At 41.2% G+C, this 24,519-nt stretch overlaps 1 protein-coding gene across 5 annotated transcripts in view; it reads left to right on the top strand.

Moving 5' to 3' along the window:
- Positions 1 to 2,471: 2,471 nt before the first annotated feature.
- LOC107395515 (alpha-1,3-mannosyl-glycoprotein 4-beta-N-acetylglucosaminyltransferase C) overlaps positions 2,472 to 24,519 on the top strand; it is a 120,185-nt gene continuing 98,137 nt past the window's right edge. For 2 of the 5 annotated variants that reach the window (XR_011520297.1, XR_011520296.1), the window contains exons 1-3: positions 2,472 to 2,708; positions 3,167 to 3,284; positions 9,618 to 9,712. The gene's annotated coding sequence lies outside the window, so the exon portion shown is untranslated. The remainder of the gene's footprint in view (positions 2,709 to 3,166; positions 3,285 to 9,617; positions 9,713 to 24,519) is intronic. The other 3 variants (XM_054737474.2, XM_054737476.2, XM_054737477.2) reach the window with 2 other exon arrangements.

The raw sequence follows: 24,519 nt of genomic DNA, 5'->3' as shown, positions 1-24,519 counted from the left end.
TTGCTCTGACGCACACGTTTGCTTTGAGAAGAGAAAGGCTTTTGGTAAGTTTTCAGTTCATGATTCAGTTCGTGTTTGACAATCAAAGAGGGGGGACTTGTGAACAACGCCAACGGGGAACGGGGCTGCGGCTCCTCCCCCCAACCCCCCCTCACGCTATTCCTGCCAAGCCAGACAGGATAGCTGAATTGCAACCGCTAACGCAGACTCGTCCAGAGTCTTTGATTTTCTGAGTAAATTAAACTTAAGAAAGCGCATCTGCAAACGCTTCATCATCACGTGTACCGAGGTCATCTCTGGACCGGATCGGCGGCCACCTTCGTCTTCTCTGCCAGCCGAGGTGCCCTGGATGAAACATTGTCCTTTGATGTTCTGGATCTGAACGAGGGTCCTTGTACGGTGAGGCAGAACACAATAGATAGCGTTTGATGCATCTTTTCCAACGAAACCTAAGTTTATTCAAACCATCACTTTTCACTCAGACACCTGTTTCTTCCTGAAGCAAAATCAGACGCACACACGCATTCATCTCACCTCACATTAAATTTCACACATTCAACACAAGGTCTATTTGAGCAAGTTTACAATATCAACTGTTAAAGATTGTTCAACAAAGTTGCCAATGTTGATTGTTATTTCCTATGCTTGTCAATTCAAAATCATTAGTTTAATTTGAAGAATTAAATCTTTTAACTTTCAAACTTGTCTCTTCATTGAACTGAAACACAGACCCACGGATATTATCGACAGTTTATCGATGAAAACAACCTTTGAGTCTTCTTAAAACTATAAAATTTGGTTATTAATTTATTAAAATTAATATCTCAAATTAATATGTAGAATGGTTCCTCTTTCATAAAAGAGCATAAACCATTACTCTACATAATTGACAGAGCCTAATCAGGTTCACTACACTATAGACACATTATTGTGTGTGTGTGTGTGTGTGTGTGTATGTGTGTGTGTGTGTGTGTGTGTGTGTGCGATTGTGCTTGTGTGTGTGCGTGTGTGTGCGTGCGTGTGTGTGTGCGTGCGTGCGTGTGTGTATGTGTGTGTGTCTGCTCTGTCTTCTCGATCCCCAGTGAGTCGTGGAGGATGGCTGTGTTGTGAACCTAAATTAGGCTCTGCCAATTCTGTAGGACTATGGTTTATGAGACGTAGGTGTCCTGCGAGCCCGGTCCAGAGATGCCCGCGGTACACGTTGATGGACAAACGTTTGCAGATGCGTTTTGTTAAGTTTAGTTCACTCAGAAATCAAAAGACTCTGTATGAGTCTGCGTTAGCAGTTGCAATTCAGCTGTCCTGTCTGGCTTGGCAGGAACAGCGTGAGAGGGGGGGGGAGAGAAAGGAGCCAGTGGGCTCCGTTCCCCTGTTAGCGGTTGTTCACACGTCCTCTCTCTTTCGTTGTCAAGCACGAACTGAATCATAAGACTGAAACTTACCAAAAGCCTTTCTCTTCTCAAAGCAAACGTGTGCGTCAGCAAATGTGTTTTGGAGTTTACTGTGAGAATCTGTGTGTGGGTGTGTTTGAGTGTGTGTGTGCTTGAGTGTGTGTGAAGGTCGTTAACAAACATCCTCAAACATTATTTAATTAAGTATGGATTCATTAATCCATTATAATTACCCAAAGCATAAGAATCATTCATTTGATTAAAACACATTTATAATGAGCAAAATGATAATGATTATTCTTTAACATTAAAATCAAGAAAGGAAGTTTAAGACTTGTTATGACTACATTTCCTGGGAACCCATCTTCTGGCAGACTGCAGGTGTTCAGATGTTATGGTTTCCAGCAGACTCTTGCAGACTTCATGTCTGCAAAGGTCTCAATCTGTGGGTGAAAGTTCTCAGTGACCCAGCTCTTTGACCCAGCCGAGTCAAATGACCTTTGTGACAGAAAACCCATATTTCCTCACGTTACAGCTGCTTATACTGAGCCAGGATTCTCTGGAGGTTTCTTCCTGTTAAAAGGGAGTTTTCCTCTCCACTGTCGCTTTATGCTTGCTTAGTATGAGGATTGCTGTATAGTCACTAACACTAGTCAGTGACTTGATGCGATTTGCTGGGTTCCTTATATAGGAAACCTTATTTCTGATTGGCTTAATGAACTGACCTGTATTGGAATGTTTATTATGTGAAGTGCCTTGAGACGACTCTTGTCGTGATTTGGCGCTATATAAATAAAATTGAATTGAATTGAATTGAACAACATCCTCGGAAACTTTATCAAATCCAAAAGAATGTTTTTTTTACATGAAACCAAACCGATTACATTCTATCTGCATGTGGTTTGATCCACAAACATGGAATGAAGTGTGAACCTGCAGTGAGTTGGGATGCATAGCCGAGACAGCTAGAGTGTGTGAGAGAGAAGGGGGGAGGGGTTGAACACCTTATCGAGGAGAATGAGGGGGTGGAGGAGAGGGCAGCTGGATGAGAGAGGTGGTGATGGGGGGGGGGGGGGGGAATCAAAGTGAAGGAGGAGACAGAGGAGGAGATGCGAGAATGAGAGATAGCAGCACTGCAGCGAAGAGGAGCTTCCTCCTGCCGCTGCAGCGACTGTTTACTCCACTTCTCCTGAGAGCCGGTTATCTCCCCCCTCTCCTCCTCCTCACCCCCCTCCTGCATGAGTCATGGAAATGATTTAGTGTAGGTGAGCGGCGACAGAAGCTAGAGACCTGCTCGTGTGTCTGCATCGTGGGCAGGTAAGCTCTGTCTGCGTCTTTCTCATTTCACTCCCTTTATTTTCTCCTCTGCATCCTCGTCTCCATCTCCCAACTTCGCCAGAGTTTGTTCCGGCTTTTCTTCCTTCGCTCTCCGGTTCACCAAATCCCCTCTTGGAGGAAAGGAGTAGTTTCAGCTGGACGGTGTGTGAAGTGAGAGGAACAAGCTGCAGGTTTTCCCTGACAGTCTGAGGAGCGTTGAGAGCCTGTGTACTGATAGGCGGACTCAGCGGGGATGAGGGTTGGAGGAAGATGAGTCAAAGCTCTGCTTGAAGGGATACGGATGATAATACCAGTGGTGATGATGTAAATCAGCGTGAAAGCAGAGAGAAAAAAGGAGAAATCCAGCTGAAGTTAGCCCTGGATGTTCATCCCGTCTGCTTTACTGGTTTAGAAGCTCAGGTTTTGTGTGTGATACTTGTTGGATCTTGTGCCTGCAGATGGCTGGTGAGGGGAGCCCTCCTGAGTGACAGCAGCAGCTCTATCGTGGCTCTCATCAGGACCAGAGCTAGTGAAAACGGCAGCTCAGGCTGACACAAATCCCTCATCCCCTCGGCGGTGAGAGAATAACCTGCCTTCATCTCACGGTGGGATTAGTGTGATTCAGTGCTGCTCCTCCTCAGCCCGCCTGTGTTTGTGTGGGGTTTGACTTATAATGGCAGCTAATTGCATCATATGTTATTTCCAATAGGACACTGTCAAACAGGATGCCGTCTTCAGACACATATGGCAGCTGTAATGAATGTTGGCTCTTCTCTTGACCCTCATCAAAAATACTGCTGGCAGAGGTGCTGGCAGGACTTATTGGAGCCTTTAAATTTTCAAATTACATTTATTGCTGGCTGGATTTACCGTCAGCCACTCTCCGTTGGTTAACTCCAGAGGATGCTTGTATCTTTGTTGGCTGTGAAAATGTAAAAAATATTAGGGTCATCATCCTCACATTGATCTGCAAGCCCTTTCTCCATCCCTGCTCCTATAAAATCATTGATTTGTCTCTTCCTGTGTACCTGCATCCCTTTCATCGTGATTGGTCCAGATTTAATGGGGAGATCAATGAAAGGAAATGGCTTTTACCTGGACTGACCTCATTGGTGTGCTGAGTTTGGAAAGAGAAAATCTCTGCCTTGGATTCGGTTTAGCAGTCTGTTCACTCCTCGAGGTACTTTTAAAATTCAAGACAGTAAAAGTTTTGCAGGTGGTGAAACGGTCCTAATCAGAGATCAATGAGCAGGCAGAGGTAAGGTTAGGGTAAGAAAGGCAGCCGAGGATCGTTCAGCCTAACAGAAGGCACGATTAGAAATGTCCGGGTCATTTCTAAACAGAAAATCATGTTTAGAGTCTGAAGTTGATGCAATTTGCTGGGTTCCTTATATAGGAAACATTATTTCTGATTGGCTTACTGAACTGTGAATTGGAATGTTTATTATGTGAAGTGCCTTGAGACGACTCTTGTCGTGATTTGGCGCTATCTAAATAAACTTGAATTGAAGTTCTGATTTTACGGAAAAGCTCCTGGAGTTGTTTCCTTCACAGGGAACACAGATATACAGTCTGCAGACTAAAGATTAAAGTAACACTCGGTAAGTTCTTTCTAATGGTTGAAATAAGAACTACAACTGCCGTAAACAAACCTGCCGTAGCTCTTGTAGCGCTAACAAGGAACTAACGCTAACATGAGCCAACTGATGCTAAAAAAGCCACAGAGCAAAAAGATCCACACTATTGGACAAAAATATTACTATTTACAGGTCCAGTAGTAACAAAGCCAGGTCACCATCAGTCTGTGATTTTGTTGCATCCTTCAGCTCCCTTCAGCGAGTGAAGGCCGATGTTCACTCTGGTTACTCTTTTACCTTTGCGTCCAAATTTCTTCTTTTTGAGCTGTTTATTGACAGTCGGCGAACTGAAAAAGCTAACTGCTAGCCTTCCAGCACACTAATCAGCTGTTGTCCTAAAGCTGAGACCTCCCACTTGTGCTCCTACTTGAGCCACAAGACTGTTATTTGCTGTTTTTGGTCAGCAGAGGGCTGCAGAGAGTCTTGAAGTCTGTCAAGTTTCTGCCTCAAGAACCACTGAAACCAGTTTGGAACCAGTAGCTTAAAGTATCAAATAGTGATGTGTCGGCCGTGATCTAAACGGGTGTCAGAGCAGGCTAGTTGACGTGACCAATAGGAGCCAGCTACCTCTTGGAGGAGTCAAAGTGAGTAACAGCTAATGTACTCTGGAGCCGCTAAGAAAATGGTCACATGGACAATCATTGCAGTAACTGATGGACCTGTAATTATATGTGGGGCAAAAAAGTATTTAGTCAGCCACCGATTGTGCAAATTCTCCCACTTAAAATAATGGCAGAGGTCAGTAATTTACATCATAGTTACACTTCAACTGTGTGAGACAGAATGTGAAAAAAATCCATGAATTCACATGGCAGGATTTTTAAATAATTTATTTGTAAATCAGGGTGGAAAATAAGTATTTGGTCACTTCAAACAAGGAAAATCTCTGGCTCTCACAGACCTGTAGTAAAAAGCTTTTCTGTCCTCCACTCGTTACCTGTATTAATGGCACCTGTTTGAACTCATTATCTGTATAAAAGACACCTGTCCACAGCCTCAAACAGTCAGACTCCAATCTCCACTATGGCCAAGACCAAAGAGCTTTCGAAGGACACCAGGAAAAGAATTGTAGACCTGCACCAGACTGGGAAGAGTGAATCTACAATAGGCAAGCAGCTTGGTGTGATCCCAAACACACCGCCCGGGCAACAAAGGAGTGGCTCCGTAAGAAGCATTTGAAAGTCTTGGAGTGGCCTAGCCAGTCTCCAGACCTCAACCCCATAGAAAATCTGTGGAGGGATTTGAAAGTCCATGTTGCTCGGCGACAGCCCCAAAACATCAATGCTCTCGAGAAGATCTGCATGGAGGAATGGGCCAAAATACCAGCTACTGTGTGTGCAAACCTGGTAAAGACCTATAGTAATCGTTTGACCTCTGTTATTGCCAACAAAGGTTATGTTACAAAGTATTGAGTTGAATTTCTGTTATTGACCAAATACTTATTTTCAACCCTGATTTACAAATTCTTTAAAAATCCTGCCATGTGAATTCATGGATTTATTTTTCACATTCTGTTTCTCACAGTTGAAGTGTACCTATGATGAAAATTACTGACCTCTGTCATCATTTTAAGTGGGAGAACTTGCACAATCGGTGGCTGACTAAATACTTTTTTGCCCCACTGTATATGTGGGGACAAATCTGTAAAAGAGGAGAACATAAAAACAAGTGAGGACATGATTGAAAACGGATCAGGCAGCTAGATTTGGACACATTTTAACTACAGTAACAATTAAAAGTCAGAGTGTGGAAATGCAAAGGGTAAATATATCCAACAGGCTCTGATAGTTAACGTTAATAAATGTTTTACTTGCAGAGTTTGTTTTATCATCATTTAAAAAGTGTTTTTGTAGCACGCTGCTTCATGTAGAATGAAATAAGTTATTTCAATAACAAACATTTCATACATTGCACATTTGAAGATTAGTAATACAGTTTACGCAGTTTTGTATAAATTCAAGAAACAAAACATTGTGAGGAGCCATTTGAGAACTGAAAGAGACGGTTCATTTTAGTGAGCCGAGCCATAAGAGCAGTTCTTTTAAAAGAGCCGGAGTCCCCATGACCAGTGTCAAAAACTCTTCAGTGTTTCTGGCTATGAGCGCCTTGAATGGCGGCTCTTGTGGTCTGCCTGTATCTGTTTTTTCTATATGTTTTGTGTAACCTTGGTCAGGCTGTATTGCAGACTCAAATATCTATGCTTCGGGATGCTGGAGCACGGATTTAACCAGATAACCAGCACACCGCAGACCACGGCCTCTCTGTGTGAGGATCTAAACGCATTCTACGCCAGATTCGACTCAGCGAACACCATGAGACCGGACAGTGAGCGCACCGCGGATGACGTCAGTGCGCACACTGTGTCTGAAGAGGATGTGCGGAGGTGCTTCAGGAGGGTGAACGCACGCAAAGCTACTGGTCCGGACGGGATTCCTGGCCACGTCCTCGGGTCATGCGCGGCTCAGCTGGCTGGAGTGTTTACACACATCTTCAACCTTTCCCTCTCTCTGTCTGTAGTCCCAGCCTGCTTCAAAATGGCCACCATTGTCCCTGTACGCAAATCCTCCACCATCTCCTCATTGAATGACTGGCGACCTGTAGCCCAGACCCACATCGTGAGCAAATGCTTCGAGAAGTTGGTCAGGGACTTCATCTGCTCTGCACTGCCCGATTCACTGGACCCTCTACAGTTTGCATACCACCACAACAGGTCCACTGATGATGCCGTAGCCCTGACACTCCATGCTGCCCTGTCACACCTGGAGAAGAGGGACACGTATGTGAGAATGCTGTTTGTAGATTACAGCTCAGCATTCAACACCATCGTTCCATCGAAGCTAGACAGGAAACTGCAGGATCTAGGACTGAGCAGCTCCCTCTGCAGCTGGATCCTTAACTTTCTGTCTGACAGATGCCAGGTGGTCAGACTGGCCAGCACCACCTCATCCCCCATCACACTGAACGCTGGTGCTCCACAGGGGTGTGGGCTGAGCCCTCTCCTGTACTCACTCTACACCCACGACTGCATGGCCACGAGAAACTCCAACATCATTGTGAAGTTTGCAGACGACACCACAGTGGTGGGTCTCATCACCAACGACGATGAGACGGCCTACAGGGAGGAGATCAGCGCCCTGACCCACTGGTGTCAGGACAACCGTCTCACCCTCAACGTCACAAAGACAAAGGAGTTGATAATGGACTTCCGGAGGTGCAGAGGAACACCCCCCCCCCCCCATCACCATCAACGGCGACGCTGTGGAGAGGGTGAGCAGCTTCCGTTTCCTTGGAGTTCATCTGGCTGAGGATCTTACGTGGTCAGTGCACACGAACAATACAGTGAAGAAGGCACAGCAGCGCCTCTTCTTTCTCAGGAGACTGAAAAGATTTGGCATGAGCCGCCGCATCCTCAGGACCTTCTATCGCTGTGCCATTGAGAGCATCCTCACTGGATGCATCTCCACCTGGTATGGCAACAGCACCGCTTACAACCGCAAAGCTCTCCAGAGAGTAGTGCGGTGTGCCGAAAGGATTATTGGAGGTGAGCTGCCCTCCCTCCAAGACATCTACAGGAAGCGGTGCCTGAGGAAAGCGGGGAGGATCATCAAGGACTCAAGTCACCCCAGCCATAAACTGTTCAGACTACTTCCATCAGGAAGGAGGTTCTGCAGCATCCGGTCCAGAACCAGCAGACTGAGAGACAGCTTTTTCCATCAGGCCATCAGACTGCTGAACACTTCACAGACACCTCACCCTCACTACTGAAACTCCAACATTACACACTCCATACTGTACATTAATGCCACTGTTTTGCACATACCAACCTCTGTACATTTTATATCTCTTATCTTATGGTTTACTTTATTCATTTGTTAAATATGTATATACACACTATACACACTCACATGCACACACATAGAAAAATAAAAAATAAAATACTTAGCACACACATTTAGTAATGTATATACCTTACATACAATATATATTATTACTTAGATTAGCCATTTTTATATTTTGCTTGTTTTTACGTTATTGTATTTTGCACAACTGTTGCTGTGATGCTCGCACACAAGAATTTCACTCGCATGTACTGTACCTGTGTACCTGCACATGTGACGTGACAATAAAAGTGATTTGATTTGATTTGGATTCTGATGGCTAAATTCAGCTCAGTGAGAAACCCCTTTTCTTCAAACAACTCCATATTCTTTAAAATCTTCTTGTTTTACTATTTTCTTTAAGTTAATTGAATGCCTTTGTAGGGAGCTAAGAAATGCTCTACCGATTAGTTGACCAGCCAGGTAAAGGGCTACAAACTCATTTCTGCATCATTTAATAATAATGTGTAATTTAATGATAGTTTTGCATCTTTATTCCTTAAAGAAATCTCAAACCCAAGAAACATTCGATTGGCTCTGAGTTCATTATTCACGTAACACACACACACACACACACACACACACACACACACACACACACACACACACACACACACACACACACACACACAACCCCAGATTTGTAGCTTTCCATTAGTTAAGAGAAATTTGGAAGGTGGGTGGATGTCCGTACTTGTAGGCAGTCTAGTAAAGTCCATCTGCTCATATCAGTCTGTGTTTTTTTAATCAGGTCTGAAGGCTCTCGGGAATCCAACCCGTTCCCTCCCGTAGTTTAGCATCTTGCATGCAGCAGGAACAGAACATGTTTTAGTCTCACCAAATCCAAACACAACAACCTCTGAGCCCCACACAGAAGATGCAGACGACCAGTACAGGACTTCCTGTTAGTCTAACTTATGTTTCATGCTAAGATGTTAGAAGACCCATCTATTTTTGTGGATCTTTGCCATTTTTCCTCTTTAAAAGTCATATTTCCTGCATAGATTTTAATAACCTCAATGCTCTGCATAAATAAACTGAATGGAATCAGACAGTCACAGTTTCAGTGTTAGTACCTGAATGTGTTAGAAGCTATGAAGGTTGGAACATAAATCTACCCGTGTCTGCATGTTTTAGATGTCAGGAGTGAACTTGTACTTATAATTAATGAGATGTTAGCTGTGGAGGCTGTCAATAATAAGCTGAATATGGATGCATTGTTTTGGAAATGAGCATTTTCACTAGAGAATGTGGTGTCTGAGTGTGACAGAACATGCTGTCCTCCCTGTAATGGGCCAACAGTTCATTAGAGGATGTGTGGCTGAACACAAACAACAGGGTTTGTTGAATGATTAACTCGGATGGGCAGCCTGATTTTCTCTTTCCTTCTTCAGTTTTCTGAAGGTCACCTGTTGGGACTGAAGTATCCATGTCAGGAAAACCAAACCCCAAAGCGACAGAACTACAACCTGACCTCAACAGCAGGCAGGTAGGATTCTGCTTTCACTACCTTCTTCTTGCACTCATGTCACATTTTTGCACATTTTATTTGTTGCAACCAGAAAACCTTATCAGAGTTTGTCTCACCATTCCACCCAGAAGTGTGGACTCACCCGAGTTCAGTCTGGAAGCGCTAACTGTCTGATGCATCTAAAGATTAGTGGAAGAGCTGCAGCAGTCAGTATCCCTGGAATGGCGCATTCTTGTTGATTCCAACACCAGACATGTGAAGATGGTTGATCATGTTTTTGCCTGTGAGTTATTGTGTCTGACTAAATGCCTCACAAAGCACTGAATGGATCCTAAATACATTCTCAGAAAATAATCCTTAGATGCTCGTTTTCCATCTGATCGACTACCAGTTCAAGATGGCTGCCACAAATGATCAGGGTTAGCAAACAGAAATGGCTTTGACTCAGGAGGTTCTGGTGTAGCAGCTTGGAGGCATTTACATCACACACTCTGAACACACAAGGGATACGTTGCAACTTTTCATATTTTTAAATCATTTTCTTGAGCCTGTATGTTCCAAAATGACCCTTTACAGGGTCAATGAAAGGCAACCCAGCCCCCATGGCCAGAATATTCCACTTGCAACTTCAGACTTGTGAGCCGCTCGGTTGGTGATGCAGTCTGCTTGCAGCACGTTTCCTGCAAGTTTCAGATCATGAACACAGCTGATTTGTTTAACTTAGGGATGAATCACTCCTGTAGACAATGAGGAAGGATGGGAGATGTTTCAGCCGTTAGATCAACGTGTTGAATAGATAAATACACAGTGAGGAGATTGGTTTTGCTTTCAGGTCTACAAACGGACACTAGGGGGTGCTAAAAGCCAAAACTGCCCCTTTAAAACTCTACTTTATCATCATCATCATCATTTCTGAACATAAAATGCTTTTAGATAAAAACAGCAAAATGTAGTAGATGTGCAGCCCATCAGCAAAATATTTGCCTTTTAGGTGTTTTATTTGTTTTATTATTGTATTGTTACTATAATATTTTGGTAGCACATTACATTACAGCTTGCTAATAACATGGTAATAGTGTGGTAATGCTACTGTAACAATTGGGTAACAACTGGGTAAAACTGTGTAATTTGACATGTTACAAAGAAATAATCAAAAACTTTATGGTCCAGTCCAGATCAGCAATACAACACCTACTAAGTCCTAATAGTTGTCTAAACTTTAATGAGAAGCAGGAGGACTTTTCTGAGCCTGATGCCACGTGGTTCTGCCGCAGGTCACATGATGTAAGCGTGTTTTCCTTACAGGTCAGTTGTGATCTGACATCTCTATAGAGAATGAGATGATTGCTACTGCTTACATAATGTGCTGTTGGAGTAAATGTTTGGTGGGAACAGTACCAAGAGCGTCTACATGGCGTTTTCTTGTTCATCAGCTGTTGTGGCCTTATCTGAGCCCTTATGTCGGACACGCATTCCTTATGGTGTCCTGTTTGGGACAAACGAAGACAAACACAGCAGGGGTCTCTGCTTCATACCAACCAAAGACACACTCAGCTCATCCCAATACGAAGACTTCACATCACAGTTCTGCCACACATCAGCATACCTGGCAGTAGGGTTGGGCATCGTTTGAATTTGAATGATTTCGATTCCAATTACTCGTTTCAATTCTGGTTCCTATCGATTCCCGATTTCGATTTTTTTCAAGTGGCAGAATCAAAAAACATTACATGTTTTGAACGCGCCAGCTAACCACAAGTCTTACTTGATGAAATAATCTAAAACAACATGAATTTTTATTTCATGATGAATAAAATCACCTTCATTTAGAATAGAAACATGTTTTCAAGAAAGAAAGAAAAAGACTCACAGCACAATCAGTGTGATTGTTTCTGACCACAGCCAAAGTCTGGAAGAAGCCTCCAGGATGAGGGAAAACGTCTTCAACACAACCAGAAAAGTCCAGCTGTTTTCAGCTAAAACTCTCAGGATGATCACGTCCAGGATGACTGCGGGTCTAGGCCGATGCGTTGCAGCAGCCATTCAGTCACGTTGCTGCTGTCCATAACAATCTAACAGTTTAAAATGTCAAAATTCTCAACAGACTAAATACTTCAAATAATAAATAAAAGAACTCACAACGTTATGTGTTGTGAGATGCTTTTATTTATTTATTTATTTATTTATTTATTCATTTATTATCTGCTCCTATACCAGAACGCTGTGTGGTCCACCACAGACAAAGGCTGCTAGCATGATGACTTTAATTATTTTACAGCTCAGTCTTCTGACGGTCACAGTGGCTGCGTTTGACTGTTGATGCTCTGTGTGTGTTTTTATTTCTGCAGCGAGACAAGCTCACCTCACACTGCCCGGAGTTTCTTCTGTCAAACTTGTATTCATTCTTCTGTGTTGACGCATTTTAACGAGCTTCCTCTGCAGCGTATATTTTCGCTGCAGGAGTTAAAAGTTTGTCAGACATGTTTGCATTTTTGCGGGCTGCAGAGTAGTTTTTTTTCTGCAGTCACTGAGTAGGACCAGCAGACATCTGGTATGATCGGCTCTGTAGGACTTGATTAGAATTGGCCGAACAGTTTTTTTTCTCGCAGAGATCAGCTGCAGATTCCTCTTCCGATCGGCACCGTGGGAATTGAAACGAATCAAAACAAAACACGATTCTGAGAAAAACTGATATTTACTCCTGGTTCCAACCGAGGCGATGCTCGATGCCCAAACCTACCTGGCAGAATACACAACTACAATGTTATTTTACAGGCAAATTCAAGTGTTCACGCTTTTAAAAGCTGTTGTTCAACTAAATATAAAATCTTCAGCATTTGAAGACTAATCTGAGCCTTTCAGCCCTACCAGAGATCCTTTTAGTCTATGTATGAAACTAAAGCTGCTAATGGAAATCTTTTAGCTCATCGTTTCCAGATTATAATTTTCAGTGAGAAGCAAAGGAAAAGGCTCGAACAGGAAAAGGATCATCTACACCTGAGGTACGAGGGGTGAGCGGCGCATGAAGAGAAGTTAAAGTTGGAAGGAGAAACAGATAAGGAGGCAGGACTCCTCCTCCTCTGAGCTGCAGTGTGACATGCTTTCCACCTTCACATTTGAACCGTTCACTTAATGGGACTTTTTCAAACCTATACCCACACTTTAAAAATAAGTGACAGGGCTGGTATTTTTCTGAGCTGGGCTTGACTTGAGATGTACCAAAAAATCCTATAAAAAAGTGACATTTTTCCTGCCGTGTTTCCTCTAACTGAATGAAATGTTTGTGGGAGTTATTTCTGATAAACACCTGTAGGATTTATTCATGAGCTAGAAATCTAAATTATTTATTAAATTACGTACCAGTGATTTAGAGCTGAATCGTTGACGTAGTTTGACAGAAACCTTGTCGCCAATTGTTCCTGCTCATAAAACCATCATGGTGTCAAACTGAAAGTAATGAGATGTTTATCTCTACGTGCTCATAAGTCGACATCCTACCCATAATCCACTGGGTTTTATTATGGAATTTGCAGCTATAACAGTTTTAACTCTTCGACGAAGGCTCTCCATAAGGAGCTAGACTGGACCGACAGCAGCGGAGGAGCGGCGTGACAGCGGCGGTGACGAGAGTTTGCTGTTGCTAGCTCGGCTAGCGCTAGCCATTCAACTGAAGATTGGGTTAAATAATACTAAATGCCTAAAAAACACACAAAGATATGCTGGCTACGGAGGACATGGAGGATATCAAGCGCTCCCTAAACTTTAAGTCGGGTGAACTGACAAAGTTAACATCGCAGCAGGAGCATTTGTTTAAACTTGTCAATGAAGTGAAATTGCTATAAACAGTGCTGACGGAACGGGACAAGAAGATAGCTTTGTTGGAGGAGAGGATTGAGGAGTTGGAGCAGTACACGCGGAGAGAGGACCTGGTGATAACCGGGCTGGAAACGCGACATAAAAGTTATGCCAGAGCTGCAGTTAATGCAGACACAACAGAGGATGCACCGCGGGAGGAACTACAGTCGCTGGAGCAACAAGTGGTTGGCTTTCTGCACAGTAAGGACATAAACATTAAAAGTGAGGCAAAATCCATCTGCCACACACTGCCCAGGAACACGGACAAAGCTAAACCAACTATAATAATTAGATTCACCAGCAGGAAGCAGAGAAATGACGTGTTAATGCAAGCTAAAAAACTGAAAGGAACGAAGGTGTTTTTAAGTGAACACTTGACGAAAAAGAATGGGGACGTAGCAAGAGAAGCAAGGAAGTTAAGAAAACTACAGAAAATTACTGGCACTTGGACCCGGAATGGAACTGTATGGATACGTGACCTGGCCGGATCTGTGAAGCCGATAAAAAACATGACAGAACTTGATAAGTACAAGCAGAGAAGGATCCAGGAGGAGGCAGCCAGTACTGAATCATGAAAGGAACAAGGTCGGATACAAACACTGAATGGACTCAATAACTTTTGAATGGACACACATATTAGCTCAATAGATGAAATTCATGATAAAATATATGAATTAGAGAAGAATACAGATTATAATTTGCTTTTTCCTGTTATTAATGAATGTAAATAATATACAGTGGGAGAATATAATGATATAATAGGGCCTGTGATGGATAGAGCACTGACTATTATTCATTTCAATAGCCGTAGTTTAAAGTGTTATTTAGGAAAAATAACAGATTATTTGAATCAAGTTAGTAAACGCTTCAGTATAATTGCAGTGACAGAAACATGGTTAATGGAAACTGATGTAAATGATGTTCAGATTGAGGGTTATAATTTATATTATTCCAATAGCATAGATCAAGGGGGTTGCTTTATATGTAGATGTTAAATTCAAATGTAAACTTGTGGGGCACATGACAACTGTTATTAGTAATATTATGGAAATGGTTACAGTAGAGATAATCAATGAAATGGGTAAGAATATCATCATCAGGTGTGTTATAGGAAACCTGGGTCATGTGTAGAGAAGTTTACAGATAGAATAACTGAGGTGTTTGATACGTCTCAAAGTAAAACTGTGTTTCTTTGTGGTGAATTTAATGTAGATCTAGAGGGAGGGCAGAATATATCAGAGGAGTTTATGGATTCTATGTATAGCACAGGGTTGTTCCCTAAACCAACTAGGATTACAACACATAGTGCAACCATTATTGATAATATTTTTACTAACATGAAAACAGAAGATAGGTTGTTATTAGGTGGAATCTTACTGACGGATGTGAGTGACCATCTTCCCATATTTTCTATTCTTGAGCGCGAACCTGTCCAAGACACAACAGAAGTATATGTAAGAAATAGATCAGTCACAGCATTGGATGCCTTTAAAGAAGACCTAAAGAAGCAGAAATGGGATGATGTGTACAAAGATGACGTAAATATTGCCTATAATACTTTCATGAACTGTTGACTTTGTACAATAAGAACTGTAAAATGATCAAAGCAGGAGGTAATGCCAAGAAAATTAACAAACTGTGGATGACAAATTGTATAAAAAATGCCTGCAAGAAAAATAAATTATTTATATATAAGCTTTTTGAAGTTTAGGACAAAAGAATCAGAAGTGAGATATAAAAAATATAAAAACAAACTATTATGGATTATAAAACATCAGAAAAGGGAGTATTACAGTTAATTGTTAGATAAAAACAAGGATAACACGAAGAACACATGGGGTGTAATTAGTAAACTTCTAAAAAAAGATAAAGTATGACCACAAATACCAAATTACTTTATAAAAAACAAGATGGATATTTATGATAAAAAAGAAATCGTAAATGACTTTAATAAATTTTTGTGAACATCAGCTCAAATTTAGCTAAACAAATTCCTAAAGTTAAAAATGACAATAATACCGGAAAAACAATAAAAGATGTTGTGGATAGTATTTTTCTTGATAAAGTAAATGAGAATGAGATATTACAAATAGTGCAACAGTGTCCGAACAAGACTTCAAATGATTATGTCGACATGAATATGTCTCTTGTGAAAAACATCATAGACCTAGTTATTAAACCATTTGCATATATATGCAATCTATCATTTGTTAAAGGAATATTTCCAGCACATATGAAAACTGCTAGAGTGATACCACTCTATAAGGGTGGAAATAAGCATGAATACTCTAATTATAGGCCAATATCACTGCTTCCGCAGTTTTCAAAAATTCTGGAACAATTATTTGTTGTTAGACTGGAAAAGTTTATTAATAGGTATAGTGTTTTGCATAATAGTCAACATGGGTTTCATTCTAATCATTCAACTGCAATAACTGACTTAGTAGAAGAGATTTCAATAGCAATAGATAATAAACAATATTTGGTGAGTGTTTTTGTAGATATACAAAAAGCGTATGACATGCTGGATCATGTAATATTATTAGATAAATTACACAAATACAGGAGGAGGAGTAGCACATGAGTGGGTCCGAAGTTATTTGACGAACCGACAACTGTTTGTGGAAATTAATAATATAAAATCTTCTATACATAATATTAGTTGTGGAGTACCACAAGGATCGGTCTTTGGACCATTACTTTCTTTTATACGTTAATGATATTGCTTTGGTTTCAAAATTATTCAAGTGCATACTATTTGCAGATGACACTACCTTATTTTATTCAGGAGAAAATATAAAATATGTTGTAAATTTAGTTGAAAATGAATTTACAAAAATTAAAATATGGTTTGATATCAATAGGCTTTTGTTAAATATTGCTAAAACTAAGTTTATAGTTTCTTGTAGTGGTAAAAAAAAAGTGCTGATGCATCAATAAATGTTGAAGGAATTGAGATAGAAAGAGTAAAAGAAGTAAAATTTTTAGGTGTTATTATTGACGAACACTTATCGTGGAAGTCTCACATAAATTACATTCAAATTAACATATCTCGAGCTATTTCAGTACTAAATAAGACGAAGGAATTGTTGAACATAAAAGCTTTGCATATTCTGTATAACTCATTAATTCTTCCATATATGACATAATGTATGGAAGTATGGGGAAGTACCTGCAAAACATATACGCGTTCAATTTTTCTTTTACAGAAAAGAGCAGTGAGAGTTATTAGTGGAAGTGGACACAGGGATCATACTGATCCGATGTTTTCACAACTAGACCTAATGAAATTTGACAAACTAGTAGAATATCATTTTTTAAAACATGTACAAAGCACATAAAGGAATTCTACCAATTAATATTCAAAAGAAATTTGTAAAAAGAAAAATTAATTATAATCTAAAAGGAACTGATATTTTAAAAACACCAAGATTCTGAACAGCGATAATGGAAAGATGTATCTCAGTTAAAGGTGTCTGTTTATGGAATAGACTCAACAGTGAAGCAATCTAAATCATTTTCTGTATTTAAAAAAATGTGAAACGCATCATGATGAAGTAATAAGACCTTAAGTAGGCTGATTGACTTGTTTTGTGTTGAGGTGGGGGTTAGATGAATGAAATTCCTTGAGTTGAACAGCTAATGTCTTGATGTGAAAAGGGGGCAGATATAAGTTTTTTCTTTCTGCTCCTTTTCATTTATGATTATTTGTGAACATGAATTGTTTTAATGTAACTTATTTGATTGATTGAATGAAATAAACAAAACGAACGAACGAACGAAAGGTTCTGACATCCTCTTAAAGGGAAGCTTCCTACAGAAGCACATCAGTGAGGTCAGCGTCTGATGTTGGATGTCTTAATGCCAAATGGGCTTTACTGGGTTCAGATCAGAACTTTTCACAGACCCGTTAAGTTCCTTTACACTAAACTTGCTCATCGATAACTTTATTTAAATGCCTGAACTTGACGATATCACAAAAAACATCAATTAATATTGTGTACATAGGGTTGTTTGAATGCTGTATTAGTCACCTTCACTGAGATCAAACTTGCAGGGAACATTTTTCCCCAAACACAATCTCCCAGGAATTTGGGACTGGAGTGAATGGAAAAGTCACGATTCCAGACCTCAACCCACTTAAACACAATTGAGATCAGCTTTGTCAAATTGCCAGCGTGACCCAAACCGCACATTGTAGTTGTGTATTCTGCCAGGTAGGCTTGAGCTTTAGCAACTCCTGGTAGAGGATTAGGAGGATCATTTAACTGCAGACCAGACTCCTGGCCAGTGTAAGGAGGAGAAGCCAGGCTGTTGTGGCTGTGTGTTGTGAGACTACTGACGCTCCTGACAGTCTAGAATGAATGTGTAAAAGTGACTCAAATGTGTTCTTCCAGCTCAGTCCACAAACTCACAAAGAAAGCCACAACAAGAGTGAAATCGACAGGCTGTTTTGGTATTATGCTGGGATCTCTACCTAGATTTTACTTTTATGTACCTGCTCATTGTACAAATACACAATCCATACAAGTTGTACCTCGATATGAGGAAAACTGGGCAGACTTCCCTATAACTTACCCTTTGCACCCGATGTCACACTACTCATGGGAACACCTCTTCCGCTGTGATGGATGTCAATGGAACTATTTACATCTATTGCCACTCAGTTAATCTAGTCAAAAACAAGCTAGTTTGCAGTCAAATCCAAAAGGCAACTGAACTTCTTTGGTTTTTTTGAAGAAGTTTCAATTCTCTTCCGAGTAACTTTGTCAATTCTACTGTTGCTCAACGAGCAGAAGCTACTCTGAATATTCTACTCTGGGTATTCAGAGTACAATATTCAGAGTAGCTTCTGCTTGTTAAGCAACAGCCGACAGCTACAGCTTATAAGCATGACCCTTCCATATTCCAGTCAGAATTGACAAAGTTACTCGGTTGAGAAGCGAAACATCTTCAAGAAACCAAAGAATTCCAGTTGCCTTCATTTGAACCCTTTTGGATTACCATGACCCGGATGACTGAGAGCCTTCAGCAGGATCCTGCGGTCACATATCACTTTTAGTTTGTTGGTTTTACTGTAAAATAGTAACAGCTAGTCACGCGGCTGGCTGCACTCACAGACAAGGGTGTGAACCCAACTTGTCTTTATATCATAAACTTTTGACAGATTGGTACTTTGACTGAAGGCAGGGATGAACAGCAGCTGTCAATTAAACCGACTAGCAACCCTCAAAGTATTTTTGGTTTTGCAGCGAACACTTTGTACCGGATAAGATCATCGTTCATTTATTTCGTAAGAAAGACGGGGACTGACTGTGATGGACCCCAAATCACAAATGTGATAAGTTTATTTTACTTTATTTGTTACTGATAATACTATATTTCACTATGGTGGAAGTATGTTTATCTCTCCAGTATTGTTCAATACTAATAATATTGTTCCGGTGTAGTTACATTTGTGGAAATATGTTATTTAGTGGAGATGATGAGCTTTACCGTTATGAGATAACTTGTCCCCCTGGTCCTCGTGACTCAGTGACAAACACTGGTAAGGATCTGGGCTTTTCAAGGCTCGTAAATCAGCTCCAGTGTAAAGTCAAATGCTGTTCATGGTATAAATGGTGCAGGGTGAATTCTGACAACGTCAGTGGCTTGATCGTATTGCCAGCAGCTTCACTGCCTGCAGCCATTTCCTAGTTCAGAATCTGAGAAAAAGCTATAAAATTGAGCAGAATGTCCAACGACAACACACTTTTTGTGCAGAGTTGTGTTTCTGTGGAGCTCACAGATAACTTCACACTGTTTACTGATTACCTCATGCTATTTTGTCACAAGTAAAAATCACCCACTCTCTTTGCAGCACTGGCGGTCAAACCCCTCCCTGGCCTACGGGGGGGCGCAACCACTTCCTGTCACAGAGCTGCTTCAGGCTGAGTAGTGCTCATAAAAATCTAGCCCATGTCGGACCCATGTGATCAGGTGACGTTGGTGTAAAGGGTCAAAATAGACCCTTTTACTGTTTGTAAACAATATGACGTCAGCGAGAATGCGCGGGCAGCTTGGCAACAGAGAATGGCGTTGTGTCAGGCTTTATCAAGCTACGCTGCGGGGTTATCACCGGCAAATCTTGAATGTTATATTATTAAACTCACTTTAACGAATGGCAACAGACTCCCGGATCCCTGTGGCATTACGGAATGGGTGGAAGATGTAGGTGTGTGGCCAGATATCCAGTGGCCCGATATATGTATACGTTTTTAGTGGAGAGGCCCAGTAAGTACACACGTGAGAAGCTACGGGCATACAAATCGTTAGCAGCATACAACTATGTTGTCTGTGGCCACGTACAGAAAGTAAAATATCACGACATAGACTCTGAGTTTTGCGTCTTGAAGGCAGAAGTCCTTCCTAGCCAAAGACAAGGACACAAGACTGCTATGTACGAGGCTTGGGTCATAGTAAACAAACCAGAGAACTACGTCTTCACAGCCAACTGTACCTGCATGGCAGGGTGAGTATAGCACAGGTTTCTTTTTTTAGCGTGCTCATTGTACATTCGTGTTAATTTTAGAGAAATACAGTTTATACTAATATGCAGTGGGAAAATACAGATGAATTAGAATGAAATGTTTATTTGAAGCATGAAATAAAGCGTATAAATTTTTTTTCAATTCTGTCATTTTGATGTTCCAGACTTGGGTCATGCTGCAGCCACGCAGCAGCAATTTTATTCAAAGTTGAGCTTTGTGTTAGGCTGGGAAAAACAGAAATGGCTGCAGTTACATCTCAGGCATGTGCATGGAAAGACCTGAGCAGGAAAAATGTAGAGCCAGCTCCACTGAAGAAGATCAGCTTCCACAAACCGAAGAAGTTTTGCATACAGCTCCCAGCTGCTTCCGAAACTGTTAGGAGGAGCAGTGTCACACTAAGAGTCAGTTTCAGTCCACTGCTTGAAGAGAAGCGATTCTGGCATCCATACACGCAACAACCCGACATGTTTATGTGCTCAGAACTTCAAAACAAAGGGTTTAAAACGCTGTTTTAGTATCGAGTGTGAATGAGGAAGCCTTCACTCTCGTTGCCAGGCTGCGCGCGCAACTTTTGATGACGTAGGTAGTAAAAGGGTCTATAAAGTCCAACACAACCTGGAATTTTTAAAGGGCAGATCGGATATAACAAAATCATATCTACAAACCTTCCCTCAAGGGTCTAAAACTTTTCAGGATTTTTCTTTCAACCTAAAGATTTCTATTAGTGTTAATCATCTAATCAACTTTCCATGTTAGAAGGAAGTTTTTGTGTCTCTTTTTCATCGGGAGTGTGTGTGTGTGTGAAGCAGAGTTTTTTATGCGTCAAACATTTCTTTCTTTCTGGGTGTAAATTATTTAGAGGACACAATTTCACACTGACATCTGAATCCGTGTGAACTTGTGCTTTTAAGTACAGGATGAGGGTCACAGAGAATAAAAAGCAACACGTCTGCTGTCTGGCAGATTAGCGTTCTCATTTAGCTTGTTTCAAAGGTGTTTGATGTGCCTCCCACTAACTTTTGACAAGTTAGAAGAGAGGGTCCTAGAGCGGTCCCACAAGGCTTAATTATCCCTCTGACTGATAACAACTTGGAAAAACGGGGAGGTCGGCCAGAATGAGAACAAGAAGTAATGAGGAAAGGGGGTGCTGGGGATTAATGTAGATTGTCTGATATTACCTGGCTGCTGATCAAAAGACTGTGCTGGCAGGAGGAGCTCATAATCCTCTCAAATGTGTCTGGCTGGTGCCAAAAACCTCTGCAGCAGTGTGAAAGTAAGACTAGCCTGACCAGCCTCCTTCCGACGGACTCTATAAACACACAACGGAAGGCTCCTTCAGACGCAGCTCAGGGTGCGAATCCACTTGCTTTGTTTTACTTTGCTTGTTGATCACTGTGGTTTTATTATGTTGGTTTGCATAAAGTTGCATTAGAGACAGATCTGTACAACATTTAATGTAACCGTTTATCAGAAACTCGTATAATAAAATATATCATTTTATTATTTAATCTTGCACCAATGACATGGATGGATATTCAACATTGTGATCATAAACAGGGCCCAATAGCATCATGTTTCCTGATTATTACCGACATTCAGCCATGTTGTTCTAAAACACCGACTCTTTGTTGGGCCGTGCTTTCGTCAACCAACAGAAATGTTATCTCAGAGTTTGTTTCACTTTTGGTTTCTTCAATAAGAAGTCAGATAAAGTGTATTGTCTCTCGTGACAACTGGTTTTATTAACCCTCCCACTGTCTTTATGGGTGGCTCCGCGAGGAAAGTTGACCATTGAGCAGGACTGATGGTTTATCCCTTGAGGTCCATGTGACAGGGGTGGGGTGGTGCTCACTCCTCACCCCTGTCACATGGACCCAAGGGATAAACCATCAACCCTGCTCAATGGTCAGCTTTTCTCACGGGGTCACACCCATTAGGACAGTGGGAGGGTTAAGGCATCAATTTGTAGCAGGATAGACCTGAGATCTGTGTAGATAAACTGTCTCCCTACACTGTGATCCTCTTCACAGACTCACATGCATTGATTTTGATGGTTTTAATGTTCTTCTGGTCTGTAGTCTGCAAGTCTGAGTCATAAGAATAAAAAGCACCAAACTGAGAATCAGTATAAGCAGATTTCCTCTTCAATGACAGCTATCAACAACAAACTTTTAGGAGAGATCCCTTATTAACATCTCACGTGTAGGATTCAGACCCTCCACCAGCTGATGTGTGAAAGGTTTATTACAGCAGCTCTCTGAGCAAAGTATGCCTCAGGATAGGAGCATTAAAGACCTTCGTCCTTGTAGTGTTAAACAAATAAACATGGAGGTCCTGAGCCTACAAGCTTTGGTATACGACTTCATAAACATAAAAAATAAAACATAGTTTTTTAACTATTTGTTGTTGCTTTGATTTATATGAGACATTTAAAGAAAGAGATGAATAATAATTAATTGCAAGCAAAGCTCCCTGAATAAAGACCAGATGGATATAAAATAATACTATGGTACAGGTACCCTTAAGAGGGTTTGGATTGGTGGGACAGTGGTTTGAGACTCCATCTTTCTTTTTTATTCAGAAATTATAACAAAGATTTCTGAGAAAAGACAATAAAATGCCACTACGTTGTTCTCTGTGCTGAAAGTAAAAAAGTCAGAATTTGTCGGCAGTCTTTTGACGGCAGAGACGACGCCGATAGGCCCAGGGAAACCTGCCTAAAAGAGTTGCAGGCAAATATTTAACATGCCAAAACATTTCACTGTTTCATTTCATTTAGCTGAAACCAATTTCCCAACAACGACGGGCTGCAGAGATGCCTCAGAGGTGAGCTGCTTAACTGACTGCAACTCCTGCGGGGTGGCTGCCTGTTTGGGACAGCACCATTAAAACCTTTCTACAGCGAGTCTGAGACTCAGTCAAGGTGAACTTTCAAACGATTTATGGCAACATGAGATATTAGGAGAGGTGAGATGAGTTTGTCTAATGATTCAAATATCTGTTTTCACCTCTGGTGAGAAGAAGTGATGATCACAAATCACACAAAACTTAAGGAGGCCACATAACATAGAGCTACAACCACCAGATAAAACCACCAGTTATTTAAAACCCCCACAACAGCTGCAATATCAGAATGGAAACGCTACATGGACGACACACTAGAAACCAAAGCAAAACAACAAACAGAACTAACATAACACCTGAACAATCGACGACAAAGACAACAGAAAATTTACAAATGAGGAAGAAACAGAAAGCAGCATAACCTTCATGGACATGACAAAAAGACGGGACCATGAACATAAACACATACAGAAAACCAACACATACACACAAATATTTTGCATAAAATGTCAGTGATCAGAACATTATACCACCGAGCAAACACAATAACAGAGGAACAAGGCTGTAAAAAGAGGACCAACATATACAAAATGATTTAAAAGCCTGCGGATACCCGCCACGGGCAATACACGAAGCAAAACAACAACAACAAACAACAAAAGATAGAAAAGGCCAACCAAAACAAAGATTCAAAAATCCAGAAAGACAAGAACCAAAACCAGTGATAACCCTTCCTTACCTCAAGGGCATAACAGAAAACATAATACCAACCAGGGGCGTGTCCAGGGAGTGGCCTGGGGTAGCACATGCCACCCTTGGCATCTGATTGGCCACCCCGGCTGCTAACAAACTAATTTACCTTTAAATAGGCTTTTCATTGTCCACAAAAGGCTTGGAGGCAAAACAAAAAAACATAACCATTGGTGCCACCCATGCACAAAGTTGTGCCTCACCTGGGCCACCCCATTTTAAAAGATCTGGACACGCCACTGATCAACACACCAACAAAACCACATGACAGGCAGAAAGAGACCAGAACACCGAATGGACAGGATATCAGCAGGACTCAAGTGTGGAGTCAAATACGAAATCTCATGCAGACTCTGCAATAAAACATACATCGTAGAAACCGGACGCCAAGTCAACACATGAACTACAGAACATAGAAAAGAGCGTGAGAAAGAAGCAGACCAAAGACCCACAAGAGCAGCAAGACAAGAAGCAGGAATGAGCCTTGTGTAACGAACGTAAGCTGTCCTCACAGCACGTTGCCATGTGTAGCTAGACCGCTAACAAACTGCTAAAACTACAATCTTCACCCAAGGTTTGCTTTTCTTAGCTGAAGATCTGTATAAACGTTTTATTACCACAGCTACACTATACAGAAAAATAAAAGGCACACGACTCACTAATACACACATCTTAGATTCAGCTGCTGTTGGACACTAAATAAATACGGCACGTTTCCTAAAGGGAAGTAATTTTTTGAGTGGATTATTCTTTACCCTTCTCAACAGATTTGGGTTCTCACTTCAAGCTTTCTTCATGAGTTGTCATCTGTTGATGCGGTGCAAACAGGCATCATGAACTTCATAT

This window comes from Nothobranchius furzeri, chromosome 4 (genome assembly GCF_043380555.1).
Source record: "Nothobranchius furzeri strain GRZ-AD chromosome 4, NfurGRZ-RIMD1, whole genome shotgun sequence".
NCBI classification, from domain to species: Eukaryota; Metazoa; Chordata; class Actinopteri; order Cyprinodontiformes; family Nothobranchiidae; genus Nothobranchius; species Nothobranchius furzeri.
This window is presented reverse-complemented; position numbering and strand designations above follow the sequence as displayed.